The sequence below is a fragment of the Xenia sp. Carnegie-2017 genome, unplaced genomic scaffold (assembly GCF_021976095.1).
Source record: "Xenia sp. Carnegie-2017 unplaced genomic scaffold, XeniaSp_v1 HiC_scaffold_23, whole genome shotgun sequence".
NCBI classification, from domain to species: domain Eukaryota; kingdom Metazoa; phylum Cnidaria; class Anthozoa; order Malacalcyonacea; family Xeniidae; genus Xenia; species Xenia sp. Carnegie-2017.
The window spans coordinates 2657937-2675811 of record NW_025813486.1 but is presented as its reverse complement, the minus strand read 5'-3'; the positions used below and the strand labels follow the sequence as shown (position 1 = coordinate 2675811).

Sequence of the window (17875 nt, the reverse complement as noted above, 5' to 3'; positions counted from 1 at the left end):
TATTTCTAATGTTTGATCCTCCACATCTGCTCAAGTGCACAAGAAATAACCTCATGAACAGCACCTTTCAATTTGGAAAATATTCGGCTTGCTGGAAGGACATTAAAAATTTTTATGAGAGAGATAAATCTCTATCAATTAGAGCAGCTCCTTAATGATACTTAACATTTTAAAAGGTTTGGTTGACATTCTTCACGAATAGAACCGAATAACATTAGACGATTGTCAAAGTAAATATTAGTTGAAACTGGTGTCATAACAAATTATATTTGTAAATTTAATGAGTGTTTATTAATCACATGTTAGTTCTGAATGCACATTTCACTGACGACGTCTTTGTTATTTTAGGTTTCAAGTTTGTTCCCGACTCCATAACAGGTAACAAGCAGACACTAACAGGGCATCGAATTTTGGAGGCGTTTAAGTTCGGGTATGCTTATCGTCCGTTCATTGGTGATCGAGAATTTTATCCTATTGTTGAAAAAGTACCTTTAAGACAATAGAAAAACATTATTTTGTGTAGGTAGTGATAAACGAACGAAAGAGAAAATAATACAGTTTTATTAACCCCAGAAATCATGAAAGTAACAGTCGATAAAGTAAAAACTCCTTATATCATATAAAATATAACCATGTTTACTTTCTTAGTATAATATGAAACATACTCCGAATAAAAAGTTCATGTTTAACTCAATATGTGAGGAAAAACAAGTCAATTCTATGTAGACTCTGATGATGAATTTATAATAAATTCGAAATATTACTGTTAAAATAAAAAATTGTCCTGTTTTTCTTGTCTTGAGTTTTTTTCTCTCAAATATTGAATTAAACATGAACTTTTCATTCGGATTATGTTTCATGACAATATTCCAGAGTCTGTTTTTATTGGCTTGAAGGATCTGGGACACAAAATGAAAGAATCACGATGATTCTCTGTCGTTCAAGGAATTTATAGAACTAAATCGGGATACCTATTGGCAAAATATGTTCCAAGAAAAGGTGCTGTTGCTGTTGTTTTGCCGTAACAATAACGTTGATTAATTAAGGAGGGATGAGTGAATAAAGGAGAGATAGTTAAAGAAGCCCAAATCTTATAGAATCTTTTGCGTGATGTCTTTGATTGAGACTGTGAGACTCGATGCATTCTGTAATAATAATATAAATATCAATTTCTACATAGTAATATTAATATTTAGTTTTTTCACGAAATTTGTTTTATAAATGTCATTTTATAGTATTTTTTAGTTAACGTGTTGACCTCAAGAAAAACATACATTGAACTGCTCTAAATAATAATAACATATATTTGCTTGTAATTTTTCAAATAGCATCCTTCGTGTTCTAGTTGATTTGTTTTCTTAGTGATGCTTCACAATGTTAGATACAAAAATGTCGACAAAAAAAGTAGACAAGTAGACAAAAACTTACATAAGTGGCATTTGTTCACCAGTGGGCTATAAATGGAACATAAATGCTACTGTAAATATTGTGTTGACAGTCGGCGGTAGGCAGGGACAATGGGTGCAACATTTTATTAATAATCTTGAAGAGATATATCAAGAAACCAAAGATGAATTCCTAAAGGTTATCATTATGCATTTTCACACTAAAGATATCGATATCAAACATGCTTTGGAAAAGAGTCGAATAAGCGATTTGTATTGCTCCACATGACGTCTAAATTTCATAAATCAATTGGTTACACTATGCTATGACTGTGGTGACAAATCCAAATGATATTGTATTTGGGTGTGATTTACACTTGTCAATAATCAAATCTTCAGTAAGGTATCAATAATCAAAATAAAATAAAATCTTGCAATTTAAGCCACCAGAAGGAAAACCTCGCCCTTTTTTACAGGGAAACTTTTATTGTATGACGTGTAATTTTGTTACTTTGCAAAAAGACTACATTGATACTCAAAACAATGAATTTAAAAGATCAAACATGGAAAATAATTTTTTCCATTAAAAATCTATTAATCTTCTGGGTTAAAAAGAGACTCATATCATTACTCTAGAGCAGTGGTCTCCAAACTTTACAGCCAGAGGGCCACATGAACTTTCATCCGGCATGTTGAGGGCCGAAGAATATAAAAAATTTCCACGTTATCCTTCAGCTTTTTTAATTTCGCAATGTGCTTGAAACGGAAGTAGTAAGTTGGGAGAAAAATTGACGTAAGCCACTCTTGCTGGTTGGCTTGTGACATAACGTGAACTTTCTGCACAAAGTTTATTTTGTTTAATTATATTATTATTCTTTTTAAGTGCCCCTGCGGGCCGGATTGAGAGGCCCAACGGGCCGCATCTGGCCAGCGGGCCGTAGTTTGGAGACCCCTGCTCTAGAGTATTATCTCCTTTTAGAATTGGTGGCATGGACGTGGAACGATTTAGGCCTTCCTAGGGTGGCAAAGACTGGGACCTAGTAGATAAAATTTTGGCAGACGGCTTGAAAATCGAACGCTTGAAGGTGCTTACATTTTTTCATTTTTATCACACAAAAAAAGGAATGTGGAAAGATTCGGAACAAAATTTGCCATGAAAATTTATTGTCGCATGGAGATTGAAAATTCTTTAAAGGGACAACATATAATGCCGGCTGTAATTTGAATAATAAAATTAAAAAAATACTGACGCAAAAGATGCGCACTTAAGAACTGGGTACAAGTAGGGGACACATTTTTCGCTGAGTGGCGCTTCTGTATGTATCTATTCTGTGGTATGACTAAAGAAAATGAGTTTGACCGAGATTTTAAAGTGATATGCGATCCTTTTTTCTTCTTTATTGGCGCAAATGACGCAAAGCCTCTCCTATAAATTTGTCAACACTACCAGCTGAATTGAATAGCCGTTTTTATTTTCAGCTGTCATCGTAGACATTTATAAAGCGTTTAATCTTTTGTCTGATACAAATTAATTGTCAAATAGAATTTTTTCAAACGACAGTGTGTATTGTATATTGATTGAAAGAGAATTGACATAAACCAGATGAATTCGCTAGAAAGAGGAAGAAATTTAGATAGACCTAAGCTGTGACTATTTTTATCTTCTTTATAAACGTAATTAAAATTATAAACTTCGCATGTCTAAGTAAATCCTACTTTAAATCCTAAGCTAAAATTTTTTACCTTTGATACAGATCTTATATTACATTGATGATATTTATATAAGTTTAAATTATTTGAAGTCACTAATGTTTTCATTGACATAACAGCATTTGTTAAATTAAGCAGATTTAATTACAACTTAGCTGAAATTCGTACTGATGCTTAAAAATTCGTGCGAAGCATTTCAATTGCATTTTAAGTTTGAATAAGTTATTTTTTCAATAAGTATGATTCGTCACAATTTCGTGTTTTCTTACAAAGCAAGTTCGCTTTTGTTGTGTCTTCACATTATACAAAATCATATTGGTATTTTACTTAAACATTTGAAAATGATCATGACATATGATATCATTAAGTTTTCAGACAGAAAATAGGGTCCACTGCTAGGTTTGACTTCACCTTGCTACGAAGAATAAAGCTAATGCTAATTACGTATGCCAATGTTGCTATCGAGAACTCCTTTCCAAAACATTGTAACTATTTGTATTTTTCGTTTGAAGCCACAGTTGATGGCTATCAGTTCAGCTGTCTGATCCAGCAGAGTAATTACTAGGTTACTAGGTCAAAGTTAAACTCGACGTCAACCGCGGTAAGCTGCTGTCAAGCAATGTGACAGAATCATTGGATTTGTTGTTTTGCAAAGTGCATGGAGTGTTATGCAAATTCCTGTAATCATTAGCAAAAATGATCACAAATTTGAGAATTTGCTAAACTTCTTAATTTATGACCAAATTATAAAACATTTACATTCGCTATTTACAAATGTCTATATCAAGAGAACGGTAACCAATGCTCAGCACAGCAGCTTCTTGGCCATAGTTTTATGTCTACAAATACCATGTCGCACGGCTTAAGCAATAACATCACTTCAGATAAGCTTGACGCTGAGAAAGATCACGGTAGAAATGAAAATGGCTGTGATGATGAAAATGAGTCTCCTGATTTGATGCCTATTTCTTTCGGGTACGCTGCGAGAATTTCAAGATTTCGAAATGAATTTGAGGTGTTGCAAATGCTTGGAGAAAGGAGGGTTTGCTTCTTGAACGTTTTTTTTTTTTATGTTACCTTTCCTTTTTATATGTTGCCATGAGGCAGAATTTTTTTTAACCTTTTCAGTATCCTTGGATCTTCTAAATTCTTTTATGAGATAAACATAAAGATAAAATTCAAAAGCAAAAAAACCCCGTTTTCGGTCCATGCTTCCCGATACCTTCTTAAGCATAAGGCACTAGAACGCCGCATGTTAACGTTTCGGTAGGAGATTTCGGCCCCTCCACGCTATCCTACTTGGAAGATGCAATAGCAAGCTTCCGCCCATCAGACACCGAGATCACCTGCGATAGGCTTTGCTCGGGGTACGCAGGGAGAGTGTGGGCTCCTAAGCCACTGCATACTATATCGCACCCAGCTTCCACTGCTAGTTGACATCTACTATATGAAGTTTTAGCTTTATATATATATACCAAAATTTAAACGCGTACGAAAGTTGTGGGATAATTGTTATCGTTACTGAGCATGCCCAGATGATTTCTTTGATAATTTGCGACTAAGTCAGTTAATTGACACAAATGTAGTGCAAGTACATATAATTGGTCGCTGTCATGACTACGAACAATTACTCGAGTGGACTGCGCATTCGCTCGAGCGCATGCGCAGATGATTTCCCTATTAGATTGTTACTAAGCATGCTATCTACTTCAAAATCGTTTCTAGTAGATGCAATTTGTCGTTGCCATGACCATGAACTTGGACAGCTAATCAATACGACCTCGCATGCTCAAGCAAACTGCGCATGCGCAGATGATTTATTAAAACATTTATGTCGAAACGAGCTAATTACTCCTTAATCGATACTAGTACGTACAGTTTAGTCGTTCTCCTTTAATTTGTGACCGAGCGAGCTCTGAAATTGGTGCTTGTATACGCACTTGGCAAATTTCAATAATGTATTTTTGGCATGCTCTTTGTCTTTTTAAGTTGTTTTGACAAATGCCTATCAAATCAGCACATGCCACTCGTACTATTAGTGACAAACAATTACATTAATGACATATATAAGTAGATTATATTTTGAAAAGAAACTTTCAACAATGGAAAAAAATGCATGACAGAGTTTCCAATTACAGTTTCACATAATTCCCATATGTTCACGACGATGAAAGCTCTAGGAAAATGTGGTTCCAGTACAAAACAGAATACCGAATCTCCTGAAGATATGTTCAAGAGAAATCAATCTGATATACTCGTTTGAATTAGTAGTGATATGAATTATGTGACTTACTAAGCGTCATTATAACGACAGATTTGAAAGTGAAGAGGAAGTAATTGCCACAGGAGATTTGCAAAAGATTTAAAGTAAACTCAGCAAACTTTGTATATACAGATGTATTGTGAGAAGAGTACTCTAAGGAATGTTATTGACAAGGGATAGTACAAGGACCAACAGATTATGTGGCGACTTCCTCACGAGATTGTGGAAGGATTAGTTCACGTTCATTCTCTGGTAGAAACTTTCGATTATTTTATGTGTTAACTGCATGCATGTGTAACTAAACATGACAAAAATGTGAGCAATTCACGTTTAGGACAATGAATATATATATAAAGACTTACTATTTGCTAGTTTTCATTAATTTTTTTCAATAAAATAGGGTATGATTCAAATAAACGCGTTTAGACATTTTTGGTTTTCTTTTGTTAAATTTTTAAGGTTCTTTTTTAAAAAGTTAAATAGTATGAAGGAAAAAGAGTTTGGTCTTTGGATGCATTGAAAAGCTTGTTTTGGACTTCTAAGTTCCAATTCATTCAATAGCATTTTCATGTAGAAAGTTATCGTTCTTGGAATATGTAGTTGCAAATTATATTGATAGCCATGCTTAAAAACTTTCACTTAAGGCTTCCACTTGACAATATGAAGAACATGAAGAAAAACAAGCATGAAATTGACGAAGACTTTTTCGCTACTCTCTTTTACTCTTTTATTGTCATATACTTTGTATAGATGTCTATATCCAGAAAACAGTAACCAATGCTTAGCACAGCAGATTCTTGGACATGATTTTATCTCTCCACATCCCATGTCGCACGGTTTAAGCGTTAACATCACTTCAGATAAGTTTGATGGTGAAGAAGATCAAAGGAGAAATGAAAATGTTTGTGTTGATTGAGATGAGTCTACTGATTTGACGCCTATTCCTTTCGTCTACGCTGTAAGAAATTCAAGAGTTCGGAATGAATTCGAGGTGTGGGAAATGCATGAGAAAAGGAGAGTTTGTTTCAGTTGTCCAGATAACTTTTTATTATATACATCGTTCATTTAGACGGTGAAACATTGCTGGTCGGCCTTCGTTTACAATTGAAGACCTTTGTATAATTTCAATGCTGTTACTATGTTAATCCCACAGATGATTAAATTTTTGTAAATATCGTTGATGCAAGCACAAAAGCTTTTTATGCGCAAGTATAGAATTTTATTTACTGCTCTATGGGGATTAATTACTTCTAATTGATGAATCATGCAAATTCTAAAACTTGGCTGATTTCAAAGATGAGCAGTTTTTAAGACACTTTGTAGGGAACAATGTACCATTGACGACACACCACCTAGTAACTAACCACTCAGAACACACCACGTTTACGACACACCTAGTATCTGACCAATCAGTACACACCACGTTTACGACACACCTAGTCAATGACCAATCAGAACACAATAGTTTGTGAAACTTCAGCTATGCTCTAAGACTACGAAAGAACATGCCATTTGAACGTGAAAGTGAACGTGAACGCAAAAGTCGCACCAAGAATAATGGACAAAGTCGAAATTAGTCGTTTGTGAAATATCTCTTGGAGTTCTTTGAAACCATTTTAAGGTAAATGTGTTGTTTCTTGTTCTGAGTATAAGTGTACTACACTGAGTACGGATTGAATTGAGACAAGCATGTGATGTTCGTTTAAGCAAAGTGCGGTATGGCCTTTCCTTAAAGTGTTCGTCCTTGTAACTTTTCTTCTGTGTTTGATTTTAGATATGAACATTCTTCTGTTAAAGGACAAATGGCCATCAGTTGAGATTAAGAAACAACAAACTAATGTTGGTGTATTCACTCGGCAATTAAAGAAAATGGTTGTTGTTCACAGCGATGGAAGAGAATTGTGGCTGTTGTAGAACATTTTCTCGAGAATGAACAATATACATTGATGGTGACCTTTGAACAATGATCAAGAATGAACAAGATACTTTAATGAAGCCCTCTGAACAATGATCAAGAATGAACAAGATACTTTAATGAAGACCTCTGAACAATGATCAAGAATGAACAGAATACTTTCATGAAGTCCTCTGAGCAATGATCAAGAATGAACAATATACCAATATACTTTAATCAAGTCTTCTGAACAATGATCAAGAATGAACAATATACTTTGATGAACTTCTGAGCAATGATCAAGAATGGACAATACACTTCAATGGAGTCCTCTGAACAATGATCAAGAATGAACAATATACTTCCATGAAGTCCTCTGAACAATGATCAAGAAATGAACAACAAACTTTGATGAGATTGAAAAACTCGTGTCTTCTATTCTCCTAAAGGCTATTTCTACCAAGTATGCAAACACTAAACACTATTGATGAGTGGTGCATCCATCAACCTAACGCCTGTTTCCATGGAAGAGTCAATATTATAACCTTTTCAAAAACATTATTCGTGGACATTTTCCTGCTAAGATCATGACTGGTCAAACAATCGCAATGATGAATAAAACCACGCCACTATCGAACGCCCAAATTTTAACATTATTTAATTCAAAATTCTTCGTGAAAAAACATGGAATTTCTTTTACGTGAAAATACAAAACCTAAAAATCCTAATTTTCCGACTGCCTGTCGATATTTCCGATATAATGCCGTAGGTGACACGCACAGTTGCAAGAAATGGCCAATCTTGCTTCTGTGCTTGCCGTCGTCGACATTAAAGCGGGAATGTTTGTCAGGTAGCCTGAGAATTGGATACGATGGTTTCACCATCAATGTTCTGAAATTTTCAAAAAATTGCTTTGGGCCTTTTTTGTGGCTGTCCTTGCTCAGCATCCGATCACTTATCTTCATAGTTGGCAAATGATTCGTCGTTAGTCGTAGTCTTTCGTCAAACTGCCGAGGATTCGTCGAAAACCGTGAGTGTAATAATAATAAACCTTTTACTTAGTTAGGCCTGTTAACAGGTGAAATCTCCAATATATTTTAGACAGTAGCCACAACAAATCCTGGTGTTCAGTATATTCCACATGAGGCTATTTTTTAATGCAGGAATGCAATTTCAAGAAACATCTAAAGAAATTAACATCTGCATTTTCAAAATAGTCTTCATTAAGAGGTGCTAAAAATGTTCTTTCAGTTGAAATAATCTAATTGTGTTTTTTGGTGCTGTATTAATTATATTAAAAATTTGTATATTAGTAATCATGTAGTTGTATCAAATTTGTTAAGTCAGTGACTGACGTGCAATTATGTTTGTTCTATATGTTTTACCTTCGAAAAAACCTCTGTGTGAATATACTGATTTAGGGGAGCTACGCATGATCGCAGCGGTTGTTGCCTCGCAGAAGAATAGACAGTACCATTTAGCTTAGAATCGGAAATGCAAGTGAAGTTTGGCCAAAGGAAGGCAACTTCAACTTGGGGTTAGTGGGTACAAATGGTACCTTAGCGTAGAGGATGCAAATAGCATCTGTAAGAAGACCTTTGAAGACTGGATCTAGCGAGCAAGACCTATTGAAGACAAAGGAAAGATGATGGTTTTGCTGAAAAGACAATATATCTCTCCCCTAGTACGGTAAAAGCATGCAGTCGTTGTAGTTGGCCAATTTCATGAACGGCTTTCTACAGTGACTATTAAGGCACTCCTGGATCCCCTATAATGCATGAGTAGTTCAACCCACCCCGGTTGGAGGTCACCCGTAGGTGCAAAATGCACTAGGTTAGGTTAAGTTAAGGGCATGATGGGTTACCTCCTTCAAGGGGCATTCCTTTTCAGGGCGGAATTCCGGTGTCATGCGCAGGCAGGAAGTTTAGATAGCTTAGGCATGCGCTGTAGTTGCGGCGGGTAGTTGCTACGCTCAGGTAACGAACGTGAGGTTTGTACCTTTCAAGGATGAACCTCACTATCAAGATAAATGAGTGAATTTTAAATGTTTGGAAGAAAACTTTCAATCTTTTCTCTCATTCCTAAATCGACAAATATATACTTAAAAAGTATTTAATTTGTTAAGACATTTACAGTATAGGGGCGGCGTGGCAGTTACTGTAAATGTGTAAAAGGATATGTTGTTTTCTTATGAAGAAAACTTCACTCCTGGGAATTTCGATGCGGCAAGCCACAGCGAAAGTGAGCATAAAAATAAATTAGTACACCAGGTCTAAGTATGCGGTATGCCTTCATAATAACCTAAAAGAAAACACGGTTTTAATTAAAGTACATTGTTTTGCTTTTTTTATAATGGTTACTATGAAGACAAACCGCAGACGTTGTCACATATTTAACTTAAAAGTTACACGAAGGTTTCCATGTTCACCAGTCGCGTTTCTATGAAAGTCATGTATGTGATAATTGTCAAAGTAAAACATAATTTAAATAAAGCGCAGCCGGTTGTTTGGTTAAACTATCACCACTTCTTTGATAACCAAACTTTTAACGTGTGCTTCTTCAAGTGGTTTCAAAAAACAATGAATTTCGTCTGATCGTAAAACTAACTTGAAGTATTACATAAACTAATCCATGTCATACAGCCAGCGCTTGCTCCAATTTTAGGCGTTAGTGGCACCGGGCGCGCAAAGCACTGAATTAAAAGGTGCAAAATAGGGGCGCTTAAGTGGCGCTAGGTGCGACTGACTTGGATGTGGATTGGATAAGAAAAACACACGTTTAATGAAATTCCCATCATTTACACAATTTTCTCGTTCAAAGTAGAAAATTGTCCGGTTCGGTGATCGATTTACGTGTAGTTAAACTGAAATATGGCAGCTTCGATTCGTTATTTGTACGTTAAAATATAATGGCGAAAATAAAAATCTTCAAAAAAAAACAAAAATACCTTAAAAAACTAACAAATTGTTAGGCTTGAAATGGTATGTGAAAATTTTGCGGTTTTTTTTGTTCTTGGCTTTTTGAATCGTTGCAAAGTAAGTAAAGTTTATTGTTTGTAAGGGCCCCTGGGATGCGGACTTCGGCTAAAATCCCTAGCGGTTTTTTCCTGTTCAGTATTCTCCAAGTTCTTACTACTTCGTGCTCGGTCTTGGTTTATACCGTTCAGGTTTTTCCATTAGGGATTTTATATTTCGGTTAGGTCTTCAAAAAAAACAATGTTCTTGGTGTGGGACTAAGCTTGTACTACGTTATCATATCCAACAATGTACCTAAGGCCCTGTTTACACCATACCGGATTGCTATCGTAGCAGGTTGAATATTCTTTGTATTAAAAGGCAGTGAAATTGTTCAACGTCAGAAACACAAGCAAATAGACTAAATCTATCAGCTTAATAAGTTTTCACTCCGAACAGTTAACCCTTTAATGCAAATGAAGATGTTGTGAGGAGTGAATCCGCTATAGTGTAAACGCAGCCGAAAGAAATACAATTTGAAGCTTATAAACACTTAGCTAAGCGAGCCTAAAATCTATCAGCTAAAATTTACAGCCATCTTCACTTTCGTTAAAAAACTAGCGTCATGTTTAAGCTATTCCGCTTTTTGAACAGCTTGCGTGATTTTAGTTACAGTATTTGGCATATTTGTTTTTAACACATAATGTAAATGTGAAAGTTTTATTTGCGTGTAGTCGGGGGCTCAAAGTTGGACATTTAAGCATTTTAACGTTGAACCGGCAGTATAGAAAGGCTGGTTATTTTTGTTTGTGACGTTAAATAGTGAAGTGTAGTGCGAAGAAAGCATCAATGTTTTGAACGACATTAAGAAGCTCTTCACCTGTTTTTTTACTACTCCGATTAAGAAATAACTTAGCAACTTTGAGCCTCATAACTCTACAAAGATCATTTTGGAACTATAAAACATCCATAATATGTTCATAGCCAAAATTTTCTGAACTATACGAGGAAAACAGCCTAGATCCGGTATTTTCAAAGAGTGGTACAATTTAGTCTTTGGGTTCGATTCTCAATGCACTGTTTTTTGTATAAAAATAAGTAACATCTTTAATCTTTTTTATGTTAAAGAATTGAACGTTGAATATCTACATTAGTATAATAGAGGAAAGCGTATTCAGGCAATATATATAAAATAATTTCATTTCAAAGATATAATTTTCTTGACAAATACACGTAGTCTGATTAGAAAACTAATATCTTCAAAATTCATTTACTCAGAAGAAGTCTTTAACAGAGTGAAAATTTGTATTCTTGGCAAATGTCTCATGAATTTCTTTCTTTACAAATCTGATGAAAGTGGCTTTAGTGTACGAAAAGAATTAAAACCTATATATTTTTTGTAAACATGAGATAAAAATATCAAAAAAAGCTTCATTAAATTTTTTGTTTTTCAAAGAATCTATAGATATGACTATTGATGCTTGCCTTCAATTTTTGATTATGTTCATAATACCCATTTACAGTCCTTCTTTGGATATATACAATCCAGGCTTAGAGCTTCATCTACCAAAGTCGTAATGTACTTCACGTGATGTAAGTAATGACTTCGCGTGACGTAAGTAATGACTTCACGTGATGTAAGTAATGACTTCACGTGATGTAAGTATTGACTTTGAAAACTTACGTATATCAATGCATACTTTAATATAAGTGCTTCCATAAGAAATATCTCCTGAAAATGCACGTCCTTCACCCTTTATTAATTTCTTTTTTTTAATTGAGTTTTGTCGCGTTTCTTTAGTGTCGTGTTAGCGTTAGTATTCGTACAAAGTATTCCATTGTGAACTGCAAATTTTCTTGTTTTAACATGAGCAATGTGAAAAATACATCAAATATTATCAGACAATATAAATCACATAATGTTTGATAATATGAATGTCATTATTTATTAATTTCAGAAAATCTGTACGTATACAACCAGTGGCGTAGCTAGGAAAAATAGTCACTCCCGCCAATCCATCTCGCTCCTCCGGCGCGACCCCACTAGGGGGTCCGGGGTCATGCTCCCCCGGAAAATTTTGAAATCCAGAGCCTTGGAAACAGCATTTCCTGCGATTTCAAGGGCGAATTATTTGTTGTACAATAATTTATAAAAACCCGTTTTTGTTAGCTGCATTCTTAATGTGGCAATCGTTGAAACTGCAACTAGTTAAAAAGGTACTAAAGGTGGCTCAGAGAAACGTTACGCAGGAGACAATTGTCCCCTAAAACATAATTTACTCATCACTTCCCCTGCATAAACAGAAGAAATTTGTATTAGCGCAAAAAATAATATAGTATACGACACTTCTAAAGTTTATAGAGAGAGATTTTCTTAGCATTCTACTTGTTAGTTTAAACTTGTTTAGATTGGGGCAAGTTGACAGGGATGGCTCTATTCCTTAAAGTTAAGCTTAATTTTCTCAATGAAGTACCATGTATTATACGAACAAATATCAAAACACATACTATACTCATCATTTATAAAGAAAGGCCAGCCTCCTGGTTTTTCTACAAATTTTCAACCACCTCGTTATGCAACACCTCTGATTCCTCTTTCTTTTCAATGATATCTTTGTGAATAGATATTCTACACAAAGAGCTAAGCCGACCTTGACCCATTCTATTTCTTAAATAGTTTTTACCCTTTTTAAGCAAGAAAACGACCTCTCTACTGAAGCACTTGCCACTGCCAACACACCATTCAATTTTAACAAATTTACCACTTGACCTAAACTCGACTGGAGATTAAATTTGAAGATGTATTTAAGAACCTCATTACTGCACTCTTTGTGAAAGTCCTTGTCGTTGTAAATGAAGGAAAGTTGACTCTCCAAAGTTTGGATGTCAAAAGATAGGACTATACTTATCTTTGAGAAGATTGATCTTCTCTTGTGGAACTATGCCCTTCCATGTAGTAAATAGTTTAGGATTTACAAGGTCTAAAAACTCGAACTGATTAATATCTTGAAATCGTTCACTTAACATGCCTTTAATGGAATCAATAATCTCAAAATAAAGCTGTTTGTAATTGTATCTACTATCTGCTCTGGTTGCTGGTGGGCCTACTTTTCTAGTGCAGTTTGGTAAAACTCGGTGAAAGCTTGATCTGTGCGAAGTGACACAATAAACTGCTTGAAATTGTCAATCTTGCTTATGCCATAGTTAAAATGGGTTTCCTATTTTGAAGAATGGAATACAAAATTGTGGACTGTTCTAAAATCCTGTAAAAAACACACACTAGAAAACAAAAGAGAAAGCTATCAAGATAATGCAGTAAGCCACTTATTTTACTTAATGACTCATCATCCCACCCAGCTGGTTGTTCAAGTACCCCTCAAAATATCTAAAAGTTTTCATAGTTTTTGTGCAATACATTGATTAATCTAGAGCGATAATACCATCTTGTTTCACCAGGGCAGGAAACTCAAGGTTGAATGTTATGAAGTGTGTGTTTGAATGAAGATTTCTTTATTGACATTTTGCAATCGTCTCAGGTCCTGATTTTTCAGGTCCTGAGACGATTTAAATGTCAATAAAAAGCTATCTTCATTAATTAAAGTTGTTAGATGAGAAAGCTTTTCTTTTTGGGGCATTGCTTGTAAATGTGCTGAATGTAGCTATATTAATAAAAAAGATTTTAACAGGAGAAATTGATGAGGCTGACTGACTCATTATGAGCTGCACAATGAACAAAATGAGCAAAAGGATACTCTTGTCGAACCAATGCTTGAACACCATTGATATGGCCAGACATGACAGAAGCACCATCATATGTTTGTAAAACCAGTTTTTCTTTTATATTAGAATACTCACCAAGTTTATCTTTGACAACTTGTGATATTGCTGTGGCATTTATGTTCATACTTACATCCACAAATCCTAATTGCCTCTCCATAATTTCACTTGCTTTGTCAAACCGAGCAATAACACTTAGCTGCTCTTTGGTGGAGACATCAGATGCTTCATCAACCTGAATACTCATAAATGTGCAATCATTTATTTCCTTTCTGATTTCATCTTCAATAATTGAATCAAGACAGCTGATAAGACCATTTTGAATTTCTGGGAGACTCCAGTAAATCTTCTGGCCACCACATTAATAAGATCTGCTAGTCTACTGTGCAGTCGACGCTCAAATACAGAATCAAACTTAGCAAAACATTCGAGCAACTCTCTATAATTACCTTTGTTCAAGCTACCTTCGGACTCATTGTGACCTCTAAATGGCAACTCTTGCTTTGACAAATACAGCACGGCCTCAGTAACAGTTTTAAAATTTCTCGATTTTGTCTTACCTCCTCATTGTGACGCTGAATCTCATTTCTTCTAGCGAGGGACATAAGACAATCAATTCGTTCACTAGCTCCATACGTTTTCCATGTCTTAAATGCAGTCAAATGCGATTTAGATTTTTCATGCTTCTTAGCATCAGACATAATACTCCGCATATCGTTGTTGCCATTCTTAGTCCACGATGGCGATGTTTTGGGAAAACATTAGACATGGCCAACAAAACACTTTCTGCAAGGCTGTACTGCCACACAGCCAGTCCTTCGCCTCATACCAATCTCTCTGAAATGCTCTTCCTTTATTTTGGATAGTTAAATCAGGAGTAGGCCGTTCATGAACGATAACATTCTGTTCGACCGACGATCGAGCAGAGAACGGTTTAGCTAATAAGCTATTTACTAAATCAACATCAGTTGAGCAAATCGCAGTCGCACTTGAAGCCATTGTATCATACACAAATACAAAATAGCAATTTGAGAGTAAACACAATGGAAAATGAATACCGACAATGACACGTAATTTGATAATCACTAATCGCTGTACTCGTATTAAAAGGTCGAATAATTACAACCTCCGCCAATTTAAAATAGCGGGAGTTCGACTATAAAAACAGCAGATTTGAGCATGCGTCAAGTCCCTTAGCCAAACAGAATTCAACACTTCTTATATAGAATTATATTGTATGTTCCGCCCTCTGAAGATGGGCGGAATACGTGGAAAATCGCGCGAGTATGCAATGTGCGAGAAAAGGCGGTTGCTAGGTTACATAACAAATCTTGAGATTTTGCTGTATTACGATTACGAACCACCTAATAAAAGCGTAAATATGAACAAATAAAACATAATATTACAAATTGTTCGTGAAATAATGTATATCTTATGTCCAAATAGAATATTTATTATTTTTTTGGGAAATTTCTACTCCGGCCGGGCGGGAGTAGCGGGACCGCTAGCTACGCCACTGATTTCTGTGAATCTTATTCCCGATTTGACAATTTTTTCAAAAATGCGTTTGAACATTATTTTAATTTTCAAAGTTCATGAGTAGTGAAACGTACTTGTCGTTATGTTTAGAATCTTTATTCTTACCATAGAATTCTGTTTATTTGGTTAGTCAAGCACTGAGCTGAGTTATCATTAATAAGTGAAATAAGTAATTATGTATCATAACTATGATAATTATTCAATCGTATTTTGTATTCATGAACATAACTTGAATCTAAGAATCGGGGTATGTCTCACCTAATGTGCTATGCATTAGTACGTGACCAGCTAAGAAATCTTTTAAATCGGAATGGCCACAAAAATTTGGAATTTTATTATTGCGTCCGAGCAGACTCATTAAAAATTTATATAAGTTTAAATGAGCTTCCTTTATAACGTTACGTACAACTATACTAACTATTCTAAACGTATAACTATAGTAAACATATAACTCTCAATTATTTTTGGTATTAAAGAGAGCCCCACTTGACGCATTTCACGTCATTATTGAATAAACGAATCTAAGTACAAGCTAAGAAACAATTTTGGCTGCTATTTCTTATTTTGGTTGAATATTAGGTTTGCATTTTTTCAGATTGGCCAAATTCTTGGTACAACATTAATATTGATTCAGGTGATAATACGTAACGATACGTCCTTTGGTAAAACTATTCTTAACGTCATCATTAATGAATCTACACTCATGTCGAGATCGGGGAAAGACAGTGTGTTGCTTCTAGGCGTGCAAAACCCACCCGTATTTCGTAAAGAAGGCGATAATTCCAAGCCTGTCAGTTTTTTAATCAGGGTAAAAAGTGCAGAAAATACCGAAGAACTTTTCACGAAAAGGAAGCCGTAGTAAATTTGTGCTGATTACATAAATATGTGGTTGATCATGTCATCAAGTTCAGTCGAGAAGTACTTGACAGAGTAGTGGTGATGATTTTGTCGATTCTTAATGGAGGGATGATTAGAAAAGAAATATTTGTAGCTACCTGGTAGCCACTTGGTGAAGTTTTCTAGAATACTAAGGGTTTTTAAAAGAGTGATAATATTTTACTGTAAGACTAAATGGCAACATCTCAAAAATGGAACCCTGAGTTGAACAAACAGAGCTTACAAAGTCTGGACGATCACGAATATGGAACTTTTGCTCACTTATATACTTCATATATATATATATATATTGCTGAACTCTTGAAAAGCTTTTGTAGCTCTGTTTTTATATACCTTTATTAAAACCTGTGGTAAATATCCATTCTTTCACACTGTGCTAGAGAATTTATTTTGTGACAGTTGTTGTGACTCGCGTTGCTGCTGAAAAAATTATTTATAACATTCAATGAAAACTTCTACATGATACACGTAATTTACATATAAAGGACGCTTTATGGTTGGTTGATAATAATCTATCATGAGATTAAGTTCACAATGATAGGGTGACATTATTACACAAATTACTACACTTTCCTTATTTCATTATAAAGACGTGGCTTGGCAAACACTTACATTACACTTATACATACGGCAATGTCATTTTGGCTACATAGAAAATGTTGAAAATGATCTATTTTAACTTTACTTTTTGTTATTGTAAATGTATTTACTAAGTTATCTTCGTTGGCAATTAATTAAGTTCATTGTTGCGCGCTACCTGCACTTTGCTTCTAATAAAATGATTTTTAATTTTTATGTGTTTAAACGTTGTTTTTTTTTTTGAAAAGCTTGGTTCTTCCTGATATTAATGCTCCCTGGTTGTGTGCTTTGATTTTCGCGCCACTGTTCTTTTCCACTATGCTTAAATCACTGCACCCAAGCTAAAGTTGTACACTCTGTTTTACATGCAGAAAGTAAAACCATTTGCTTTTTCCTATTCTTTGAGGATATCAGAGATCCTTCTTTTTGATATTTGAAAACCATTTCTAACACTACCCAATGTAAATGTTTACTCGTTATCTTCTTGTGAAATATTTGGTAAGTTGCCTTTGCTTGCAGAGTAACTTAAGCTCATTAAGCCGCGTTGTATTTCGCTTCTATTAAAATGATATTTGATTTCCATGTGTGTTTAGACCTTTTTGTGAAAAGTTGCGTCCTTTAAATTGCTAATTTTATCGGTCCCTTGTTTTTTTGCATTGATTTTTGAGCTTCTGTTTCCTTCCACTATGCCTAAATTGCAACATACTTGTTATAAAAATTTGCACTCTGCTTCACAAATAGAAAGTAAAGCCATTTAATTAGTTTCAACAAGGCTCCATCTACAAACATAAAGTATACGTAAGGGTCTGGGTGTGATTGCCTAAACCTTTCCACGGTCAAGTAATTATTTGATGTTTCATTCCAGTTTCAGCCGCTT

The 17875-nt window shown here is 34.9% G+C and overlaps 1 long non-coding RNA gene across 1 annotated transcript; it reads left to right on the top strand.

Annotated features, from left to right (window-relative positions):
• Positions 1–360: 360 nt before the first annotated feature.
• Positions 361–13575, top strand: LOC124448830. The gene is made up of 3 exons (XR_006949272.1): positions 361–485; positions 876–878; positions 13564–13575. It is a non-coding gene; the product is annotated as an uncharacterized LOC124448830 (long non-coding RNA).
• The last annotated feature ends 4300 nt before the right edge of the window (positions 13576–17875 follow it).